Raw genomic sequence first — 8,615 nt, 5'->3', positions numbered from 1 at the left:
ACAAAACAAAACAAAAGTTGACTGTGATAAATTCTCAGCTATATAGATATTGTGAATCACTGATTTTATATACTTTGGATGATTACATGGTATTTGAATATATTAACATATATCCATAAAAATAATTTTTAAAAGAATGGGGTTTTTAAATTTGATTTTTAGTTAAATTCATGTAATTTTAACTTTAAAAACTGATATTGATTCAATTACTGAAAAATTATAAGTTATGTTGGAACAAGATGTGTAGGTGAACCTTCTTCTACAATTGTAAATCTTATACACTAAATATGGAATAAGTATTATAAAATTTAACATCCAAATTTAGATGTGCTGTAAGTGTAAAATATACACTGGATTTTGAAGACTACATACACACAAAAAAAGGAATATAAAATACCTTATTTTTAAGTAGATTACATTTTCAAATACTATTTTGGATTTATTATTAAATAAAAATATTAAAATTTAGAAAATAATATGAAGAATAGTATAAGTTACGATGAAGCAAAGATAGAAGAAATCAAGAAAGAACAAAATGATAGTGAAAACCACACAATGCTAAAAGACCTTCAAGAAGTCTTTAATAGATTTAGCACTCTTAAATCTGCTTCTTGTCAGATTGAAGAATGAAGATGATTCTTGTAAGTCAATAACACAGTAATGTTCATGCTGGATGATTATTTTAGGACCTAAGATTCCACTGACCAACTGATTTTTCTTGTTAACAAATTGGCCTAGGGAGATCACTGGGATTAGCATCTCTTTCAAACTAGTGAGCAGGAAAATTCAGAATGTTTCTTCAATAACTGCAATATCCCTTCAGAGTGAGATGTTCGATTACTTAGGAGTTGAACAATTAACATTTTAAAGGAATAAAAAAAATTGACAGGGAGAAAGCTCCGTGTTAAATTTTCATCATATGGAGGCATCTCTTTATTCATATTGTTCTAGACAGAAGCATGTGTGCTACTGGGTGGGAAAATTCACAATAGTGCAGTCCTGCAATCTCTTTCTGAGTAATGCTCAAACCAAAATAGCATTCTGGTACCTCATTTACTTTAGCCATTCTTTGCCAATATACACAGTATATACTGATGAGTCTATTTTTAACTGTCTCTACAACAAGAATATTTCCTTCAAACAATTTTCTTTAAAAAGTGCTGAAATCCCTTTCTTTCTTTTTTTTTGAGATGCAGAAGAAAGTCTGCATCTCAAGCTGATGGTGCTGGGAAAATATAAAGCTAGGAGAGGGGCCAAGTAGTGGATTCACTACTTCACACCCTTTTCTTCCTATAACTAATGACTCTGCCCTGCTTTTATCTTCAATGCCTATTAGATCTGAATGGGCTGAGGTGATGTGTAAGGGGAATAAAGGAATCTTAATATGATTTATTTGTGAGTATGTAAATTGACCCTCCCACTCTCAATTACTCATGCCCCAGGAAAAATTTACTAGTTGTTTTTATTTTGCCCTAACAAAAGAGATAACCAAGGATTCAGCCTCCAGGGATAATATGGTCTAGATGTGCTACATTCTTTCTATCTTTCTTTCTTTTTTTAAATATCTGTAATAAATCATTTTATTTTATGAAAACATTTAAATATTACCATAATAAATTAATTGGTATAGTTTCTGTTATTAGAAGATTGTAAATGCTATTAAGGGAAAATGATTCATTTGGTTTCTAAAACTAAAGCCTTTAAAAATTAAGTTAAATTAATCTAATAATAATTAAAAGGGAAAATGACAAGAATATATATTGAGATATTTTTGTTTTACTGCTGCTATGGAAAGACAAAAGAGCACTTTGTGTTCAGATGGCAGTATAAAAGTGAAGTATGAAAAGAAAAAAAAAGAAGTATCCGGCCCTCTAATACCTAGACTCCAAGATACTTGCAAAACTCCTTGTCCTAGTTTCCCAACTAAATGTTCCTGCCTCCAAAACTCTCGCCTGCATACTTTTAACCAAACCGCTTCCCCCAGTTAAATACTCTCTTCCCCCACCTGAAATTCACAAGATTTCAAAGGCAACCTCAAATGGTAAACCATCTGTCCTTCAGATGAGTCTGGATCTATCCATGGCGGAAACTCAGCTGGTACAACTGAAACAGGACACCAGGCAACATCCATTCTAATGGGCTAGTTTTACATTTTTTTAACCGTTTGGAACATATGCCTTAAAACCTGTATCTTACAATATTACTTTTGCTATTCACTACTAATTCCAAAAGTATTCACTGAGCCTTTTTTGGGTAACAAAGCCCTGCCCTACGCTGTGGGTGTAAAATAATGGACAAAGACCAACCTAGTTCCAGACCTCTTGAAACTTACAGTCTTTGTATCAAAGATACTGCCAAATACAAGGCTCATAAAGCAACAGACTTGGACTTCTAGTCAACAAAGATGGCAGAGTAAGATACCCCAGGGAGCTGTACCTCACAGAATCACTGAACGACTAGCAAAAACTAGCAGAACCATCTTCCTCGAACCTCTGGGAAAGACTTAAAGATTGAAGTAAATGGAGAAGAGCCAAATTTACAATACACAACTTTAAAAATGGCAGAAAGCCAGGGCATCCTTGCTTTCCTACGCATGGTATGGAGCTACCCCGAGCTCCAATCCTGGGCTTTTTCCAGAGGAAGCAGAGTAACCCCTATGCACATACTGGGGTCCCTTTCTGACAGTTCCAATCTATCAGGTGGTACCTCATTTACAAGTAGGCTAAAGGGAGTTCTTCAGACTGAAAGGAAAGTACACATGATTGTAGCTCTAAGCGGTTTAAAGAGAACAAAAACCTCCAATAAAGGTGACATAAGAGTAGTTAATAAATGCCAGTACTACAGTATTATATTTTTGGTATATCATTTTACTTTTTACTTCTCACACACTGTAAAATGCAAATGCACAAAAAGTAATGATAAAATTATGGTTTTAGACATGAATGTATAAAGGTATAATTCATAACAAATATAACAAATACAACAAAAAGGTAAGGGGAAAGAGGAATTTTAGAAGGAGTGTATGTGTATGCTATTGGAGTTAAGCTGGTATTAAATCAAATGTGATTGTTACAGAATTGGGTTGTAAATTTAAGCCAAATGGCAAACATGAAGAAAATAACTGAACAATTTTTACAGAAAAAATGAGCAGGGACTCAAAATGGTACAATACAAAGAAAAAAGAAAATAAATATGACAGTAGTCACTAACAGAAGAATTGAAAGGCAAAAAGGTATAAGATTTACAAAGAACAAAACAGCAGAAAAAAGCCCTGCATTATATCAGTGGTTACTTTAAATGTAAATTAATTAAACTCAATCAAAAGGCAGAGAATGGCAGAATGGATGAAAAAGCACGATCCACCTATATACTATTTATGAGACTCACCTCATATTACAAAAACACAGGTAGGTTGAAAGTGAAAGGACAGAAGAAAAATATTCCATGCAAATAATAACTAAAAGAGATCTAAATTAGGTATATTAAAATCAGATAAAATAGCCCTTAAGTCTAAAACTGTTATAAAGTGCAAAAAAGCCCATATGATTTGGCTTCTTTGACCTCATTTTCTATCATTTTCCCCTTTACCCAAAATACTCCATGTATTAGTTAGGGTTCTCTAGAGAAACAGAATCAACAGGGAACACTTGCAAATATAAAATTTATGAAAGTGTCTCACGTGACCATAGGAACACAGAGTCCAAAATCCACAGGGCAGGCTGTGAAGCCAACGACTCCGATGGAGGGTCTGGATGAACTCCACAGGAGAGGCTCACCAGCCAAAGCAGGAATGGAACCTGTCTCCTCTGAGTCCTCCTTAAAAGGCTTCCCATGATTGCATTTAGCATCACTAATTGCAGAAGACACTCCTCTTTGGCTGATTACAAATGGAATCAGCTGTGGATGCAGCTGACGTGATCATGACCTAATCCTATGAAATGTCCTCATTGCAACAGACAGGCCAGCGCTTGCCCAATCAGATGAACAGGTACCACAACTTGGCCAAGTTGACACCTGTCCCTAACCATGACACTCCATTAAAGCTGATTTTCTTTCTATCCCTCAAACATATTATATTCATTTAATTTCCATGCCTCTAGACTTGTTCCTTGTCACATTCTCATTATTTAGCCACTATATACTGATAAAAGGGTAATTCTCAGTAAGAAGACATAACAAATACAAATACATATACACTTAAAGGCAGAGCACCAAATTTTGACAAATGTGAAGGGAGAAATAGATGAAATTGCATTAATAGTGTACATACCATTACACAACAGCGTACACAACTTTCAATAGTGGCTAGAACATCTAGATAGAGTATTAGTAAGGAAATAAAAGACTTGAATGTGACTGTAAACCAACTTGACCTAACAGACATATCTATACCACTTTACCTAACAGCACCAAAATACATATTTTTCTGTCATACAAATGCATCATTCTCCACGATAGACCAGATGTTAGGTCACAAAAAAACTTTCAATAAATTCATAAATATTGAATGCATAAAATATATCTTTTTCAATAAATGGGATAAAAGTAGTCATCAAAAAAAGAGAAATAGAAAATTCACAAATATGCGGTATTAAACACTACACTCAAAACACCAATGGGCCAAAAAAATAAATCACAAAGGAAAATAAGAAATAATATCTTGAGGTAAACAAAAAACACAGCCTACTAAAGCTTACAAAATGCAGCAAAGTTGATACTGAGAGGGAAATTTATAGCTCTTAAAACTTACAATAAAAACAAAGAATGATTTCAAACCAGAGACCTAACCATAGAAGAGCAAGATCTAGAAAATTATAAGTAAACTAAACCCAAAGTGAGGAGAAGGAAAGAAATTACAAAGCAAAGAATTAAGATAAAACAGAGCACAAAAAAAGCCTATAAAGATAATCAATTTAAATCAAAAGTTGGTTCTTTGAAAAGATCGATAAAAATAACAAATCCTTAACTAAACTAACAATGAAGAGAAAGAGAGAAAGCAGGGATGCATATAAATAAAATCAGAAATGAAAGGGGTGATATTACTACTGACCCCACAAAAATAAAAAGAATTATAAGAGGATTCTATGACAACCATATAGCGACAAATTAGACAACTTAGATGAAGTGGACAAATTCCTAAAAACACACAAAATACCTATACTAAGTCAAGAAAAAATGAGAAGACCTCAAAAGACCAATTACAATTAAAGACATTTAATGAGTCATCAAATACTTTCCAAAAAAAAGAAAAGCCTGAACCAACTGCCTTCACTGGTGGATTTTACCACACATGAGGAATTAATGTCAAACTTGTCCAAACTTCTCCAAATACTGAAGAGGAGGAAACACTTTCTAATTCATTCTATGACACCAATATCATCACAATACCAAAACAAGAAAATGATACCAGAAGAAAAGAAAATTACAAACAAATATTGCTGATGAATGTAGACACAAAAGTCATTAACAAAATGCCAGCAAACTAAATCTATCAGCACATGAAAAGAATTATATACCACATCCAGCTGATATTTATCCACAATTGCAAGAGTGGTTCAAAAATTAAATCAAATAATGCAATAAACCATATTAATAGAACACAGGGAAAAAACCATACAATCTCAACTGATGGGAAAAAAGGCATTTGACAAAATCAAGCATCCGTTCTTCACAAAGACACTTAGAAAAAATGGAATACAGGAAACTTCCTCAACATGATAAAGAGCATATATGAAAAAAACAGCTAACATCATACTCAATGGTGAAAGAATGAAAGCTTTCACTCCAGGATTGGGAACAAGACAAGAAAGTCCATTGCCACTACTGCTATTCAACACTGTATTAAACTTCTAACCAGAGCAGTCAGGCAAGAAAAAGAAATAAAAGGCAAACAAGTTGGAAAGAAAGATGTAAAAATGTCCCTATATACAAGAGCAACTAAAAGAATGCAGTATCGAGCAACACATTTAACCCAGGATATGAATATTCATGGAAAACTAAAAAATTTTGCTAAAAGGATTCAAAGAATACCTAAATAAAATGAAAATGCACTCCATGTTCATAGACTGGAAGACTAAATGTTGTTAAGATGTCAGTTACACCTAGAGGAATCCCAATTAAAATTCCAACAGCCTTCTTTACAGAAATGGAAAAGCCTATCATGGAATATATATGGAAGGGTAAAGAGCCATGAATTTTCAAAATCATCTTCAAAACAAAGTTGGAGAATTTACACTTCACATTTTAAAACTTATTACAAAGCTACATTAATCAAAACAACATGGAACCGGCACAAGGACAGACTTACAGACATATAGACCAATGTAATCAACCTGAGTATCCAGAAATAAACCCTCACCTCCATGGCCAATTGATGTGACAAGGGTGCCAAGTCTAACAATGGGGAAAAAACAGTCTCTTCAATAAACGGTGCTGAGAAAACTGGATATCCATATGAAAAAAACAATGATGCTGGACCCTCTTAATGATGCTCAACCTCACACCATATACAAAAATTAATTGAAAGTGGTCAAGACTTAAATATAAGAACTAAACCTATAAAACTCCTAAGTAAAAACAAAGGGAAACATATTCAGGACTTTTTAATAAGCAGTGCTTTCTTAGACTGTGTGCCAAAAGCACAAATGACATACAGAACAACAGACAAATGTGCCTTCATCAAAATTAAAACTTCTGTACAAAAGATATCAGTAACTGAAATGACAACCTCCAGAATGGAAGAAAATATTTGGAAACCACATATCCAGTAAAGTATTTCAGGAATATATAAAGAAATTCTACAAGTCAACAAAAAAAGGTACTCAACCCAATTAAAAAATGGACTAGAAACCTAATAAACATTTCTCCAAAGACTATACACAAATGGACAAAGAGCAGATTAAAAACATACATCATTAACAACCAGGGAAATGCAAATCAAAACCACAATGAGATGCCATTCCACTCCCACTAGAATGCAAAGTAAAATAGTAAAGAAAACAAAACAAAAAAACTGAAAATCACAAGTGTTGGAGAAGATATGGGGAAATGGGAGCCCTCATACATTGTGGGGAATGTAAAATGGAGTAGCTGCTGTGAAAAACAGTTCAGTAGTTCCTCAGAAAGTTAAATATAGAATTACCATATGACTTCGCAATCCCTCTCCTAGGTATGTAACGGAAAGAACTGAATGGAGGGATTCACACAGATGTTTGCATAACAATGATCACAGTGACATTATTCACAATTGTGCACACATGGAAGCAACCCAAGTGTTCACCACAGATGAACAGATAAACAAAATATGGTATATACATACATAAAAATGAATACTATTCAGTTATAAAAATGGAATGAAGTCTTGATATGTGCAACAATGTGGATGAGCCTTGAAGAATCATGTTGAATGAAATAAGCCAGATAAAGAAGGAAAAATATTACATGATTTCACCATTATGAAATAATTAAAATAAATACATTAACAGAGTCCAAAACTAGAATACTGATTACCAGAGACAGGGGGTGGGGGTAGGGAGTGAGAAGTTAATGCTTAATTGATAGAAATTTCTGTTAGGGGTGATGGATAAGTTTTTGGTAATGGATGATGGTAATGGTAGTTGAACACTATGACTGTTACTGACACCACTAAATTGCATATTTGAATGGGGTCAAAAGAGAAAATTTTAGATTGTATACGTGTTATCAGAATAAGAATTTTTTAAGAAAACAAATGACTATATAATACAGTGAACCTTGATGTGAAGTATGAATCATGGTTAAGGATATAATTATAATAATACTGAACAAAGGTACTACACATGCAAAGTGTTAATAACAGGAAAAATGTGTGTATGAGGGGGCATACATTTGGGAACTCTGTACTTCCTGCATGATTCTTCTGCAATGTAAAACTGTTCCAACAAAATAAATTATTTTAAAAAAACACAAAGAATTCTGGATGAACCTTAAAAAGAAAATCTAGAAAATTGAATTACAGAATAGAAACTCACAGGGAGAAGGTGTAAGTGTAAAGCCTACATCATCCAGTAAGATTTCAAAGTGAAAATGTATTGATTTGGCCATGGAAGAGTCTTAGATGGCAGCATAGAGAGTTGTAGGGTTTATTCTGTCCTCCAGGGCAGCTAGTAAACAGCCGGGTCTGTCTGAAACGACTGTTTCGGGGACTTCAGAGACCAAATCCACATCATGCACCAGCCAGGAAGAGTGAAAATGTGAGAGTGATAAATCACAGCTGACAGTAAATTCTTTCATGATGTGGAGGCTGGTGGCCCACCCCACTGGCAAGATAGGCTGACCTGGAGTCACCCACTGGTGGGAAAGAGAAGCCCCTTCTCCTAGTAGCAAGGAAAGGGGATTCAGCCAGGCACCAATTGTAGATTTGATTAACGAATTTGGATTGCTGAACACCAACTCCGAACACAGATAAATTTACAATGCAATCAAGAAACTGGGAGTTCTGTTTTAGCCTGCTCCCAGCAGGGAGGAAGCAGGGTTGATAAAGACAACAGAGGCCTCTGGAATTGGATGAGTTCAGAGTGCTGGAAAAGGACTGTGCTCCAAGAAAAAGGGCACACAGAGTTGGGTACCAACTCCTG

The sequence above is a fragment of the Tamandua tetradactyla genome, chromosome 6, assembly GCF_023851605.1.
Source record: "Tamandua tetradactyla isolate mTamTet1 chromosome 6, mTamTet1.pri, whole genome shotgun sequence".
NCBI lineage: Eukaryota > Metazoa > Chordata > Mammalia > Pilosa > Myrmecophagidae > Tamandua > Tamandua tetradactyla.
The sequence above is the reverse complement of the archived record's forward strand: the minus strand, read 5'-3'. Positions refer to the sequence as shown.